The sequence below is a fragment of the Bufo bufo genome, chromosome 4 (assembly GCF_905171765.1).
Source record: "Bufo bufo chromosome 4, aBufBuf1.1, whole genome shotgun sequence".
In the NCBI taxonomy this organism is placed as follows: Eukaryota; Metazoa; Chordata; class Amphibia; order Anura; family Bufonidae; genus Bufo; species Bufo bufo.
The window spans coordinates 141,770,238-141,787,046 of NC_053392.1; the positions used below are offsets into that span (position 1 = coordinate 141,770,238).

The 16,809-nt window shown below is 42.2% G+C and overlaps 1 long non-coding RNA gene across 1 annotated transcript in view; it reads right to left on the reverse strand.

Moving 5' to 3' along the window:
* Positions 1-15,337, reverse strand: part of LOC120999996 — a 111,392-nt gene extending 96,055 nt beyond the window's left edge. The window contains exon 1 of the long non-coding RNA XR_005778719.1: positions 15,251-15,337. This is a non-coding gene — a long non-coding RNA (uncharacterized LOC120999996). The remainder of the gene's footprint in view (positions 1-15,250) is intronic.
* Between the last annotated feature and the right edge of the window lie 1,472 nt (positions 15,338-16,809).

Sequence of the window (16,809 nt, forward strand, 5' to 3'; positions counted from 1 at the left end):
TCTGTAAACTGCAGAATCAGAGTAATGTACGCTCACCTAAAGAATTATTAGGAACACCTGTTCTATTTCTCATTAATGCAATTATCTAGTCAACCAATCACATGGCATTTGCTTCAATGCATTTAGGGGTGTGGTCCTGGTCAAGACAATCTCCAGAACTCCAAACTGAATGTCAGAATGGGAAAGAAAGGTGATTTAAGCAATTTTGAGTGTGGCATGGTTGTTGGTGCCAGACGGGCCGGTCTGAGTATTTCACAATCTGCTCAGTTACTGGGATTTTCACGCACAACCATTTCTAGGGTTTACAAAGAATGGTGTGAAAAGGGAAAAACATCCAGTATGCGCCAGTCCTGTGGGCAAAAATGCCTTGTGGATGCTAGAGGTCAGAGGAGAATGGGCCGACTGATTCAAGCTGATAGAAGAGCAACGTTGACTGAAATAACCACTCGTTACAACCGAGGTATGCAGCAAAGCATTTGTGAAGCCACAACACGCACAACCTTGAGGCGGATGGGCTACAACAGCAGAAGACCCCACCGGGTACCACTCATCTCCACTACAAATAGGAAAAAGAGGCTACAATTTGCACGAGCTCACCAAAATTTGACTGTTGAAGACTGGAAAAATGTTGCCTGGTCTGATGAGTCTCGATTTCTGTTGAGACATTCAAATGGTAGAGTCCGAATTTGGCATAAACAGAATGAGAACATGTATCCATCCTCTGATGGCTACTTCCAGCAGGATAATGCACCATGTCACAAAGCTCGAATCATTTTAAATTGGTTTCTTGAACATGACAATGAGTTCACTGTACTAAAATGGCCCCCACAGTCACCAGATCTCAACCCAATAGAGCATCTTTGGGATGTAGTGGAACGGGAGCTTCGTGCCCTGGATGTGCATCCCTCAAATCTCCAACTGCAAGATGCTATCCTATCAATATGGGCCAACATTTCTAAAGAATGCTATCAGCACCTTGTTGAATCAATGCCACGTAGAATTAAGGCAGTTCTGAAGGCAAAATGGGGTCCAACACCATATTAGTATGGTGTTCCTAATAATTCTTTAGGTGAGTGTATATTGAGATATATTTAGCTGTTAACGCTTACTGTGTTGCAGGAATAATTGATTAACATTAAAAATCTACAAAAAAAATGAAACTTTTAAATTTCACCTTCAACACCTCAAAGGTTAACAAAGTTTGTACCATCAGTTTTGAATAATTTGAGGGCTGTCATTTCTAAAATGAGGTAATTTATGGGTGGTTTTCATTACATAAGCCCCTCAAAATCACTTTAAAACTGAATTGGTGATTTGAATTGGTTTTTGAAATTATTGAAAATTAGCTTCTAAAATTCTAAGCCTTCTAACATCCTAAAAAAATAAAATGACTTTTACAAAATTATGCCAATATAAAGCAGACATATCTGTCTTAAAAGTAGAGAAATGAAAATTTTGAAATAATTCTATAAATAAAGATGAAATATATCGACTCAAATTTAAGGATGAGCGGCATAGGCAATATTCGAATTTGCGATATTTTGCGAATATTCACCATAAATTTGTAAATTCGAGAATTCGTGATCTCCAGTCATTATTTACTTGATTGTAAAAATCAGCAATGTAATATATTCGCAATATAAATTTGCGATTCTAATATTCACGATCAATGCTATTTGCGAATACGAATATATAGCACTATATTCTAATTATTAGTGAATTCTCGAAGTGGCGATATTTGCTATTAAAATTCGCGATTCGAATATTCACGCTCAACACTACTTGAATTTACCACTATCATGAAGTACAATGTTTCACGAGAAAACAATCTCAGAATGGCTTGGATAAGTAAAAGCGTTCCAAAGTTATTATCACATAAAGTGACACGTCAGATTTGCAAAAATCGGCCTGGGATTTAGGCTAGGGTTACACGACAACATGTGTCGCGCGACAATTTTTATAATAGTCTATGGTGTCGCAGTGCGACATGTGACATGCTGCGACTGCGACACGACAGTAGCAAAAAATCCATGTTGCAGTGCGACTCCATAGACTATTATTATAAAAAAATGTTGCGCGATACATGTCGTCGTGTAGCCCTAGCCTTAACGTGAAAAGTGGCTCGGTTCTAAAAGTGTTAACATCCACACAGCAGGTTCATTTCTGCACCTAAGAAAAAGCAGTGTACATAAAGATTTTTCTAATCTTATACACTTTACTGCTACTGTATTAGGCCACAAGCACACATCTGTAGTTTTGGTCCGCATCCGATCCACATATTTTGCAGATAGGATGCAGACCCATTAATTTCAATTTTGGCAGCAAAAGATGCGTACAGCCCACTGTGCCCTGTCTGTATCCATATGTTTGTCCCGTGGCCCCACAAAAAAAAAAAAACCCTCTCTGTGGGCACCCGCAACCTGTAAAAGGTCTAAGGTCTGCCAATATGCCTTAGACTTTTCCTGCCATTCATTAGCCCTGGGACACACTATGAACGGCAAAGGCAGCATATTGAATGTAGGCAGGCTATTAAAGCTAAATGATAAAGTACATGGAAGATATACTATATTGGTATTCAGGTTAAATTGCTGTGTTGGCACTTTGCCGGATTATGCATGGTTTTCTGGCATTGCACTTTGCATTTCCTGGGAGTGATTGTTGCATGTCTACTAGGAAACTGGGTGGGACCAGGGCCGTCTTTAATATTGATTGGACCCTGGGCAAAAATTTACTTGGGCCCCCTGGATCCCGCATTCCCACACCCTAGCATGCAATCACGGCCTCCACCACAACACACACAAAAAAAAAATCCACACACCTGGTAGAGTACAGTGAATGACTGTAAATAATTCCAGTTCTGAAGACTCCAGCGGCTCAGGATCATTGCTCTGCGCAGTGGGCTCAGGGCTGAAAGTGGGCACCACTCTGCAGAAAGGAGATCGGCTCGGCTCACCCTAGCATTACAGTGCACCCCAGCACCCAACAGTATGCAGTATAGCACCCTATAGTATACAGCACCCCACAGTATGCAGTATAGCACCCTATAGTATACAGCAACCCACAGTATGCAGTATAGCACCTTATAGTGTACAGCACCCCACACTATACAGTATACAGTACCCCACAGTATATAGTAGAGCAGTATAGCACACCACAATATACAGCTCCCCACAGTATACGGAAACCCAATGGTATACAGCACCCCACAGTATACAGTAGAGCAGTATAGCACCTAACAATATACAGCTCTTCACAGTATACAGCACCTCATTGTATACAGCACCTCATTGTATACAGCACCTCACAGAATACAGTACCCCACAGTATACAGAATACAGCAACTCACAGTATACAGCACCCCACAGTATACAGCACCCCACAGTATACAGTAAAGCAGTATAGCACCCCACAGTATACAGCAACCCAATGGTATACAGCACCCACAGTATACAGTAGAGCAGTATAGCACCCCACAATATACAGCCCCCCACAGTATACAGCACCCCATAGTATACAGTAGAGCAGTATAGCACTCCACAATATATAGCACCCCACCGTATACAGCACCTCACAGTATACAGTAGAGCAGTATAGCACCCCACAATATACAGTACCCCACACTATACAGTAGAGCAGTATAGCACTCCACAATATACAGCTGCCCACAGTATACAGTAAAGCAGTATAGCACCCCACAGTATACAGTAGAGCAGTATAGCACCACCTAGTATACAGCACCCCACAGTATACAGCACCCCACAATATACAGTAGAGCAGTATAGCACTCCACAGTATACAGCTCCCCACAGTATACAGTAAAGCAGTATAGCACCCAACAGTATACAGCAACCCAATGGTATACAGCACCCCACAGTATACAGTAGAGCAATATAGCACTCCACAATATACAGCTCCCCACAGTATACAGCACCTCACGGTATACAGCACCTCACAGTATACAGCACCCCAAATTATACAGAATACAGCACCACACAGTATACAGCACCCCAGGTATACAGTAAAGCAGTATAGCACCCCACAGTATACAGTAGAGCAGTATAGCACCCCACAGTATACAGCAGAGCAGTATAGCACTCCACAATATACAGCTCCCACAGTATACAGCACCTCACAGTATACAGCACCCCAGGTATACAGTAAAGCAGTATAGCACCCCACAGTATACAGTAGAGCAGTATAGCACCCCACAGTATACAGTAGAGCAGTATAGCACCCCACAGTATACAGCACCCCATAGTATACAGTAGAGCAGTATAGCACCCCACAGTATACAGTAGCTTACAGTATATTAGTATAACAGCCCCTGTCCACTTTTCCTGATGTAATCTTCACGAAAAAAGCTCCACAGTTAAAGGGGTTCTGCACTTTGTTTTAACTGATGATCTATCCTCTGGATAGATCATCAGCTTTTGATCGGCGGAGGTCCGACACTCAGGACCCCCGCCAATCAGCTGTTTGAGAAGGCAGTGCCACTCCAGCAGCGCCGCGGCCTTCTCACTGTTTACCGCCGGCCCACTGACGTCACGACTAGTATCAACTAGCGTGGGCGGGGCTAAGCTCCACAGAGCTTAGCTCCGCCCACGCTACTTGATACTAGTCGTGACGTCAGTGGGCCGGCGGTAAACAGTGAGAAGGCCGCTGCGCTACTGGAGCGCCTCTGTCTTCTCAAACAGCTGATCGGCGGGGGTCCCGGGTGTCGAACCCCCGCCGATCAGAAGCTGATGATCTATCTTTGTACTGGTGCTCATTTTAAGAGGCTAGTTTGCCCCCCACAGTAATACTGCTCCAAAGTTTCACCAATAGTAATAATTCTCTGCCAGAGTGCACTTAGTAGTAATAATGTTCCCACTGTGCCCCAGAAGTAATAATGCTCCCATAGTACCCATAATAGTAACCATGTTCCCCATAGTCCCCAAGTAGTAACAGGGGGACATAATGTTTTACACTTTTATGGTCAGGGGCACTATTTGCTGGGCGCAGTTATTTGCAGGGCAGTGTCTGCCAATAATTATTGAAGGGCACTATCTGTGTGGTACTAGTGTTATCAGGGGGTTTATCTGTTTCTGCTGTTTAGTATTGGGGAACACAGCGGGCATAGTACTGGGGGCACAATCTGTGTTGTACTGGCATTTTCAGGTGTACAGTTTCTGTAGTATAGTATTGGGGAGCACAGCAGGAACAGTATTAAATGTGGCAGGATGAGTTGTTCAGAAGGTAGGAGGATGGAGAAGTAGTAACCTAACATTTTTTTGTCGAGAGATGGGTAAAATTATCATGGCGGTCTGGTCTGAAAGGAGAAGATGAGGAAAGAGAACATCTACATCAGAGGAGAAGTCACTGGATGTAAGAGGTATGTGGCGCTGTATTCTGGATAGCACTGAATATAATGTGCATGCAAATATGTCTTTAGTGCTTGGTACATATGTGAATGAAATGTATATGGTGTAGGTAAATCTACTGTAAGTGTAGCCTAGGGGTCATTTATATACTGTATGGTGTATATTGTATATGCGATTATGTGAGTGTAGTGTCTATATAGTCTGTTTATGTATGCATACCTCCCAACCATCCCAGATCTGGCATAACTACAGTGTGGGGGGCACAATAGAGACATTATGTGGAGTTAGAGTTGTGGGCCAGAGCTTTAAAAAACTTATATGATATTTTAGCTACTTGGCTTTTTGAAAGTTGGGTGGTATGTGTGTGTAGTGTATATGTGGTGTATTTATGTATGTGTACCATTTATATGGTGTATTTATGTGTATGTGAGTTGCATATATATTGTGTATGTATATATAAACATGTGTCGTGACGCTGCATGCCTGCCGTTGAGTAGGGAACCTGTGGTTAAAAATTTGAATCCCACCCCTGCACAACAGTGGAGCTGTGCTCTCTCATAATGATGTCACAATAATGCATTACTGTTTTATATTCTGATGACACAGTAGCTTTTTATAAATTTATTACATGACAATAGTCTGTGGTCTACGGTCATGTCATAAATGAACATACAGTATGTCTGTATGGGCTGTGTTTTACTCCCTTCATAATTCATATACTAACATGTTTGTGTGTAGCTATAGTCTGACTTAAAGGCTATGTATACCTTTGGAGGCATTTTTTTGTTTATGAATGCATTTTACTCATTTTTGACAAAAAAAAAACAAATTTTCGATTTATTCAGCCATTTTGTTACAAAGGGTTAACTGTTTTTCTAAGGGCTCATGCACACGACTGTATGTATTTTGTGGTCTGCAAAAAACGGACCTGCAAAAAAAATACTGATGACATCCGTGTGCATTTTGTATTTTGCGGAACGGAACAGCTGGCCCTTCATAGAACAGTACTATCCTTGTCCATAATCCGGACAATAATAGGACATGTTCTATTTTTTTTGCGGAATGGAAATACGGAAATATGGAAACGGAATGCACACGGAGTAACTTCCTTTTTTTGAGGACCCATTGAAGTGAATTGTTCCGCATACGGTCCTAAAAAAAACAAAAAACGGAACGGACATGGAAAGAAAATACGTTCGTCTGCATGAGCCCTAACTGAGTGACTGGTACTTTCATGTTGTGCTGGATATCTCTAATAGATGAATGAGCAATTGGGTAATTGGAATCTTTTAGCAGGTTTAAAAATCCTTGTTTAATTACAGGCCGCTGGCAAACAGTGATTATGGGACGAGCAATGGCATAGCGATCGCTTGTCCCCATACTGAGGAGGAGATCACTGCATGTAATAGCAGCAGTCTGCTCCGCTAGCGAGCAGGCTATTGCTGGGAAAGAATTCTCCTTCACGACAATTGCCTGCTTCATCTACAGGTGTAATAGGACCCTAAATGTATTTAAACACTTTATTCTCTTGTGATAATGGTATGTACCGGTATATTTCTTGGCTTTGTTCTATTGTGATGCTGTATTTAAAGACTGTGTTCAGTTGTTTTGTTTCTGTATTTATAGGCTGTACTATGTTTTCTCGTCACAATAGAGGATGGAGTCATTTACAAAGGGTTTACACCAGGTTTTTGGAGCATTTTGTGCAAAACTGTTGCAACTCTTACATTTTCTGCCCCTCTTATAACTTAAGAAAAGTGGTTTAACAGTACAGTATTGCCCCACAGAAGATTTAAAATGCATTCCATACATACCTGTGTGCACTTTGTGTCTTTATTCCATGTCCAGAAAAAGTGCTATTATTTTGCTGGAAAACAGCTCCCAAGTTCCCAAGCTGGGTGGGGTTTGCTGTTCAAATTGTGCAAGGCCACCGCTTTTCCCAATTTTTAGGTTCTTCCCAATCCTACTACGGCTTTCTCCCCTGACGTCACAGCGTATCATCTCAGAATCTCGTCCACGGGGCTTGTGCTGCGCAGGGAGAGGGAAGGAAGTCTTGGGAGGTTAGGGGAGGAGTTGGGACAATTGAACAGCAAAGCCCGCCCAGTTGGGCACTTGGGAGCTGTTTTTCAGCAGAATAAAAGTGCTTTTCCTGGATATGGGATAAAGTACACACAGGTGTTGGAATAATGCTCATTATTTTGTGTACTGCTACAACTACATTATGGAATTGCTTGTTTTCAGACACAGTGTTATGTTTTTAATAAAGTTCTGCTAAAAAGAAAAGGCAGGAAGGGACAGAGACTTGCTGCACATGTACAGAGAGAGAGAGAGCTGAGAGAGAAGAAAGCCAGAAGCAGATGTGCTGAGATTCTGATCTTATTAAAAGTTATATTCATATGTTGTTCTGTAATTTCTGAATAACCCTGTTGTTCCTCATGCTATGCCTGATGGAGACCTGATTAATCTACTGCCAACAGGTTATGGGCCCAGGACCACACACAAGCACATAGCATACAAAAGGACAACACTGAGCAAAGATGGCCACCAGCAGCAGCTCAGTGACATTCACAGTGCCAGTCCTTACTAACCAGAACTACCAATCCTGGAAATTCAAAGTGAATATGCTTCAAATAAGAGGCATGTGGAAATACACACAAGAATATAAACCAGACCCACCACTAAAGGATTGGATGGAGAAGGATCAGAAAGCACAGAGCACTATCTTCCTCAGTACAGAGCGCTTACCCATCATGCGCACCATCAAATACTCATCTAGCACTCTCCTCAGCCTAAGGAAAACTACTACACCACTTCCAACCACCTCCCAAACAATACTACGGAAAGAACAACCTCTAAGAGCTAACTTGCAACTACCAACCCAAAACAGGACCACACCACTTCCAGTACAACACCTATCATGCGCCCTAATCAACACCAGATCAGCAGTAAAGCACAAACACGAAATCCACGACTTTATCACTCAACACAATACGGACTGTCTCTTTATCACAGAAAGCTGGCTAACGCCGGACTGTAACACCATTTTAGAAGAACTAGTGCCGAAGAACTACTCCATCCTAACTGAGCATAGAGTCGGTCAAAGAGGAGGCGGCCTAGCGGTGATTTACAAATCCCATCTTATCCTCACCAAACCAACTCTACAGAGCACATTGCCATTTATGGAAACACTTACACTCCAACTCCAAACAACACCTCAGGACACCATCCACATATTACTATGCTACAGACCACCGGGACTGAAGACACACCTCCTCACACCCCTCACGGAATTCATCTCTTCACTCACTTTGAAAACCAAAAACCTCCTGCTACTGGGGGACTTCAACCTTTGGCCCAATTCCTCCCAGGACCCCATCGCCACCGCCTGCATTAGCCAAACCATTATCAGAAGCCTCCGAGACAGCACATCCCCAAATGACATTATTCCCACAAAACTTTTGAAAGAATGCACTGACATTCTGGCACCCACCATAACACACCTCATAAACCAGTCACTCAAAGAAGGAATAGTCCCGATCTCCCTCAAGCAAGGCATAATCAAACCCCTCCTAAAGAAGCCCAATCACGACCCCAAAGACCCAAATCACCGCAGACCGGTCACAAGCCTTAACACCATCTCCAAGATTATCGAGAAAGCAATAGTACAACAGCTACAACCCAATCTGGATACCCACAAACTCTTGGACCCACTTCAATCCGCCCTGGCCACAGGACAGAAACGGCGCTCCTCAAAATCTGTGATGATGCCATCGAAGCAGCAGATGAAGGAGAATCATGTCTCCTGGTGCTGCTGGACCTCAGCGCAGCTTTCGACACAGTGGACCACCAAACCCTGCTCACTCGTCTCACAGAAGTAGCCGGAGTCGCAGACTCTGACCTATCCTGGTTCGCATCCTTCCTGGAGAACCAAACCCAGAAAGTGAAACTAGGAGCCTTCACCTCAGAAGCACGTAAAATCACATGCGGAGTCCCTCAAGGATCACCCCTGTCGCCCGTGCTCTTCAACATCTACCTCCGACCTCTCCTTAAAATCATCAGCAATCAGGACCTGCTCTATCATTCATACGCTGATGACACCCAATTTTACCTACGCATTACCAACAAAAAAGACCAATACCACGCCCTGGAAATCTGCCTCTCATCGATCGACGATTGGATGACTGAGAGTTCTCTTAAACTTAACGGTTCCAAAACAGAACTCCTTTTCTTCCATGCAAACCAAAATAAAAACCCTAGCACGACATGCACGCCACCCACCATCCTTGGACAAACCATCACTCCCAGCACCAAAGCTAAAAGCCTCTGAGTCATCTTTGACTCAGACATGACAATGGATGCCCAAATAGGATCAATAGTCAGCGGATCCCACCATCTTCTCCGCCTGCTGCGCAGACTTATCCCCTTCATCCCTGAAGGAGACGCAGCAGCATCAATTCCCGACTTGTCTATGCAAACTCCCTCTATCTAGGACTTCCCAAATACCAAATTTCACGTCTACAAGTCGTCCAGAACACAGCTGCCAGACTGGTAACTGGAAAAAAAACATGGGAATCTATCACCCGGTCCCTGAGGACCCTCCATTGGCTACCTGTGAAGGATCGGATCACATTTGAGACCCTCTGCCTCACACACAAATGTACACAAGGAAAAGCACCCCAATACCTCTGTGACAAAATAAAACATTACACCCCAGGTCGCCCCCTCCGGTCAGCTAACCAGAATCTCCTCCACATCCCCAAGACCCGCTACAAATCAAAAGTCGAACGAAGGTTCGCAGTCCTAGGACCCCGGCTATGGAACATTCTACCCGCGGAGATCCGCTCAGAAGAAAATCATCTGGCCTTCAGGAAGAAGCTCAAGACCCATCTCTTCTGAAGGCACAGGTGGCAAACGGCTGCAAAAAAAAGCGCCTTGAGGCGATTTAGTTCGCATTTGTAGCGCTATACAAGTTATTCATTCATTCATTCACTCAGATGATGATGATGATCAGATTGTGCACATAAGTAAATGTGAAACTGCAAAAGAGATGTGGGAGGAGCTACAGAAAGTACATAAAAGGATGAATCTCAGCAACAAGCTCTATTTAATGAGAAAACTCTACCACTCTAAGCTAAGCAAGGGCCAGAACATGCAGGACTATATAAGAAACACCTTAGAAATTGTAGAGCATCTGCAAGATATTGGAGAAGAAATAAAAGATTTCCATGTTGCCACACTGTTACTCAGCGGTCTTCCAGAAAGTTATGACACACTTAGGGTCCATTCACACGTCCGTAAGTGTTTTGCGGATCCGCAAAACACTGACACCGGCCATGTGCACAATAATAGAAAATGCCTATTCTTGTCCGCCATTGCGGACAAGACTAGGACATGTTCGATTTTTTTGCGGAGCTGAGGAACAGAAGCGCGGAAGTGTGCTGTCCGCATCTTTTCTGGCCCCGTTGAAAATGAATGGGTCCGCACCATTCACTAGATTCACGTCCTGAGCTCACTCTAGAGTATGTTAAAGGGAAACTTGTAGAGGAGTTCAAGAGAAAAACAGAAAATGAAAATGATAGTCACAGAGCAGAATCTGCATTAACCCCTTAAGGATCGGGCTCATTTTCACCTTCAGGACCAGGCCATTTTTAAAAAATCTGACCAGTGTCACTTTGTGGTGATAACTTTAAAACGCTTTGACTTATCCAGGCCATTCTGAGATAGTTTTTTCGACACATATTGTACTTCATGACACTGGTAAAATGGAGTCAAAAATAAATAAATTTTTATTTATAAAAAAAATACCAAATTTGCCAAACATTTGGAAAAATTAGCAAATTTCCAAGTTTCAATTTCTCTATTTCTATAATACATATTAATACCTATAAAAATAGTTATTACTTTACATTTCCCATATGTCTTCTTCATGTTAGGATCATTTTGGGAATGACATTTTATTTTTGGGGGACGTTACAAGACTTTGTGAAGCTTAAATTATAGAAACCACCCAAAAATGACCCTATTCTAGAAACTACACCCCTCGGGGTTTTAAAACTGATTTTACAAACGTTGTTAACCCTTTAGGTGTTCCACAAGAATTAATGGAAAATAGAGATACAATTTCAAAATTTCACTTTTTTGGCAGATTTTTCCATTTTAATATTTTTTTTCCAGTTACAAAGCAAGGGCTAACAGCCAAACAAAACTCATTATATACAGCAACACCCCATATGTGGTCGTAAACTGCTGTACGGGCACACAGCAAGGCGCAGAAAGAAAGGAATGCCATATGGTTTTTGGAAGGCAGATTTTTCTAGACAGTTTTTTGGACACCATGTCCCATTTGAAGCCCCCCTGATGCACCCCTAGAGTAGAAACTCCATAAAAGTGACGCCATCTAAGAAACTACACCCCTCAAGGTATTCAAAACTGATTTTACTAACGTCGTTAACCCTTTAGGTGTTCCACAAGAGTTATTGGCAAATAGAGATTAAATTTGGGAATTTCAATTTTTGGGCAAAATTTCCATTTTAATCCATTTTTTCCAGTAACAAAGCAAGGGTTAACAGCCAAACAAAACTCAATATTTATGGCCCTGATTCTGTAGTTTACAGAAACACCCCATATGTGGTCGTAAACTGCTGTACGGGCACACCGCAGGGCGCAGAAGGAAAGGAATGCCATACGGTTTTTGGAAGGCAGATTTTGCTAGACTGTTTTTTGGACACCATGTCCCATTTGAAGCCTCCCTGATGCACCCCTAGAGTACAAACTCCAAAAAAGTGACCCCATTTTAGAAACTACGGGGTAGGGTGGAAGTTTTGTTGGTACTAGTTTAGGGTACATATGATTTTTGGTTGCTCTATATTACACTTTTTGTGAGGCAAGGTAACAAGAAATAGGTTTTTTGGCACCGTTTTTTTTTGTTATTTACAACATTCATCTGACAGGTTAGATCATGTGGTATTTTTATAGAGCAGGTTGTCACGGACGCGGCGATACCTAATATGTATACAATTTTTCTATTTATGTAAGTTTTACACAATGATTTCATTCAAGTGTCTCCTTAGTCTGAGAGCCATAGTTTTTTCAGTTTTTGGGCGATTATCTTAGGTAGGGTATAATTTTTTGTGGGATGAGATGATGGTTTGAGTGGCACTGTTTTGGGGTGCATATGACTTTTTGATCGCTTACTATTACACTTTTTGTGATGTAAGCTGACCAAAAATGATTTATTTAGCACAGTTTTTATTTTTTATTTTTTACAGTGTTCATCTGAGGGGTTAGGTCATGTGATATTTTTATAGAGCCGGTCGATACGGACGCGGCGATACCTAATATGTATACTTTTTTTTATTTATGTAAGTTTTACACAATAACAGCTTTTTTAAAACAAAAAAAAATGATGTTTTAGTGTCTCCATATTCTGAGCCATAGTTTTTTTTATTTTTTGGGCAATTATCTCAAGTAGGGGCTAATTTTTTGCGGAATGAGGTGACGGTTAGATTGGTACTATTTGGTGGGCGTACGTCTTTTTGATCGATTGCTGTAAGGTGACAAAAAAATTGTTTATTTAGCACAGTTTTTATTTTTTATTTTTTACGGTGTTTATCTGAGGGGTTAGGTCATGTGATATGTTTATAGAGCTGGTCAATCCGGACGCAACGATACCTAATATGTCTATATGTCTTTTCCCTATTTTCCCTAATTTTATAAACTTTTTTTTTTGTCCCACTATGGGACAGGGTCTGATCCTTGTTTCAATACAGCACAATACATCTGTATTGTGCTGTATTGAACTGTAAGACGCTAACAGTTGCCTAGGAGACCCAGCCTGGGGGCTGGGCCTCTTAGGCTTCCGTACATGACAGGCCCCAAGCCTTGGAATGGCTTGGGGCTGCCATGGCAACGATCGAGTCCCCGCCACAGCAGAGCGGGGACCCGATGCGTGAGGTGAGGGAGCGCAAACCTCCCATATGCCGCGGTCAGCGCTGACCGCGGCATATGATGGGTTAATCCACCGGCATTGGCGTTATCGCAGATGCTGGTGGATGCAGCAGGGATCCGGCGGTCAGTAACCGCCGGATCTCTGCTGCTGACCGGGGGGACCGCACGCGGGGGGAGGAACAACTGCAGGATGAGAGCGCTCGTCCTCGAGCGCAAAGTGCCGGCGTTTGAGGACGAGCATTCTCGTCCTGGGTCGTTAAGGGGTTAAAGACACAGGATCTAGTCACAAGCAAAACTCAGTTAAAAGAGACACTTCAGTAATTTGTATGCAAGAAAACAGGTTATCTGAAAGCTAACTGCAGAGTCTGGAAAGCTACGTAGAATGAAACGGTGTTAAGAAAATTCTCACTCGATGCACAGTTTTGTCCGAGTCAAGGTTGTTTATTTGCTTGTACAAGGAGACAAGTCATTATAGCAGTAGTTGCTCAAGAGTTGTCTGAAGCATAGCATGAAAACATAGCTTATATCGTTTTTTTCTTACATGATTAGTGTTAAGGCACACCTGTGTGATTTTAGATAAGGAAATAACGAGAAACTCCCTTCTTATTAAAAGTAAGGAGTCCTTCTTTTGATAGTCTTGAACATCACCTGTGGCTACAGACAGCTTCCTGCCTATCCTTGGAAACATTTATCATATTAATTGCCAATTCTAACAAAATATTGAATGTGGAAAGTTAATTAGTCTTCTTAGTCTAAAACATTATTCTCACAAATAGCTAAAAAGACAGAGTGGTCAACAAGGAATGTTGCTTTCTTCACTGACAGCAGTTTTAACTCTAAGTACTGAAGCTGCATTTATTACTAATCCCAAGTACATCAAACCATTCATGGTGCATAGACTCTGTCATATGACAAATGGCAGAAACTTCTCTAACCTTGACCAAAGTAAGACAGAGAAAGCGATCCTAGCTAATGGTCAGTATATGACTTCAAAAGGGGTAGGAGATGGTTACATTAATTGTCCCCAACACAAAGCAGAATGCTGTATGTCCCTAGTCTTGAAAGCAATTTGTTGTCTGTGAAGAAACTCACAGGACAGGGCAATGAAGTCACATTTATGAATAACCACTGTGTCATCTCAAAACAATGGTAGACTCTTGCAGAAGGAAAAATTACAGAGGAATCGTATCAACTAAAATGCAAAGAAAGTGTGTACACTGCCAAACAAGAATAGCACAAGGATTGTGTTCACATATGGCACAGGCGTCTTGCACATAGAGACCCAGAAACAATAAGAAAGCTAGTTCAAGACTAATGCAATCAGATGATGACATGTACAACTACCTTAAAGGGAAAATATCCAAAAAAACCTTTCCTGAAATAGTGGCAAAAGATCAGAGCAGCCACTTGACTTAATACACACAGATGTTTGTGGTCCAATGAGTACGCTCACTCCTGGCAAGAAAAGATATCACTTTTATTGATGATTATTCTAGGTATACAGTTGTTTATTTGATTCCCAGCAAAATGAAGTTCCAGAGAAACTTGAAGAATCTCTCTCTGAAGTAACTAACAATTTGGGGGGAAAAAGCTAAAGATTCTACGTGCAGACAATGGAACTGAATAGTGAGTGAGAAGAGACAAACCATTTTAAAGAGAAATGGAATCCTATTCCAGATTACTGTACCATACAATCCCGAACAAAACGGTGTTGCATAAAGAATCAAACTATGTAAAAGCGGAAGTAGTATGCTGTTTGACACAGATCTACCAACAACATATTGGGCTGAAGCAATCATGACAGCTTGCTATATTCAAAATAGACTACCAAGTAAAGCTACAGAGAAAATGTCATATGAACAATGGCACAAGAAACCCAAACTACACCACATAAGAATATTTGGAAGTAAGGCATTTGTATATGTCCCGAAAGAAAAACATACCAAATGGGAATTCCATGCCAAGGAAAGTATCCTGGTAGACTACAGTGCATCTCAAAAGGGTTACAGAATGCATCACCCAGAGACCAACTAGATCAAACAAAAGAATCTCGGCTCAACGGGATCTTACATGGTCAAGACACTTCTGGAGTCAGAGCCACAGTCATGGGAAGAGATGCAACGATCACCTACACATAAGAGAAATGGATTAAAGCTGCTGATAAGGAAATCAAATCCATTCATCAACTATGGGACTAACAGGAGAAGTACACTGTAGTTGTTCAATGGGGATGTTGGAATAATGCTTATTATTCTGTGTATTGCAAAAACTACATTATGTGATTGCTTGTTTCCAGACAGAGTTATGTTGTTAATAAAGTTCTGCTCAAAAGAAAAGGCAGGAAGGGGTGGAGACCTGCTGCACATGTACAGAGAGAGAGATCGGAGAGAGAAGAAAGCCAGAAGCAGATGTGCTGAGATTCTGATCTTACTGAAGGTTATATTCATAACTTGTGCTGTTATTTCTGAATAAACCCTGTTGTTCCTCATGCTATGCCTGATGGAGACCTGATTAATCCGCTAACAGGTATGTCTGGAATTCGTTTGCAATCTTCTGTGGAGCAATGCTGTTTGTTTTATTGGTGAAAATGATGTGACAGACTTCATTTAAAAGGGGTTTCTGAGATTTTAATACTGATGACCGATCCTCTGGCCAGATCATCAGTATCTGATAGGTGGGGGTCTGACACCCGGGATTCCCACCAATCAGCTGTTTGCCAAGTCACTGGTGCTCCTGTGAGTACCGTGGCCTTCTCCATGCTCACCAAGCACAGCTCCGTACATTGTATAGCGGCTGTGCTTGGTATCGCAGCTGAGCCCATTCACTTCTATAGGGCTGAGCTGTGCCAAGGCCATGCGACTGATGAACGTGTCTCAGTCTAGGGAAAGCAGCAAGAAGGCCGCACCCCTACTGCGAGCGCCAGAGCCTTCTCAAACAGCTGATCGGTGGGGGTCCTGGGTGTCGGACCCCCACTGATCAGATAGTAATGACCTATCTAGAGGATAGGTCATCAGTATTAACATCTCAGAAAACCTCTTTAAGCTTAGCAGAAGCAGTGGCCCAGGACATCTACAATAAATTTACGCCAGAAAACTGGTGTAAATTATAAGTGAAATCTACTCCAACTCCTAATAGATAACAAATTTATTGTGAGGCCTGTGCCTCTCAATACATTGGGAACAGAAAACAGCAACCAGGCTAATCGGTCACACAAGAGGGCATCAGATGGGCACATACTTTCAGTGAATGTAGTCTAGAGAGGAGAGTGAGTCCAAATAGTAATTTATTAGTATTGGTCTCAAATACAATGCGTTTCTGGGCTTCAGGGACACTTCTTTTGTCGGTTACTTGAAGTACTTTAGACCATTACTAATAAAGTATTCATTGCATTCACTGAACTCTCTGGACTGCATCTATTGGAAAGCATGTACCCATCTCATGCCCTCTTACAAAATGGATTAGCCCGGCTGCAGTTTTCTGTTCCTAAGCATTTCTCAAGCAA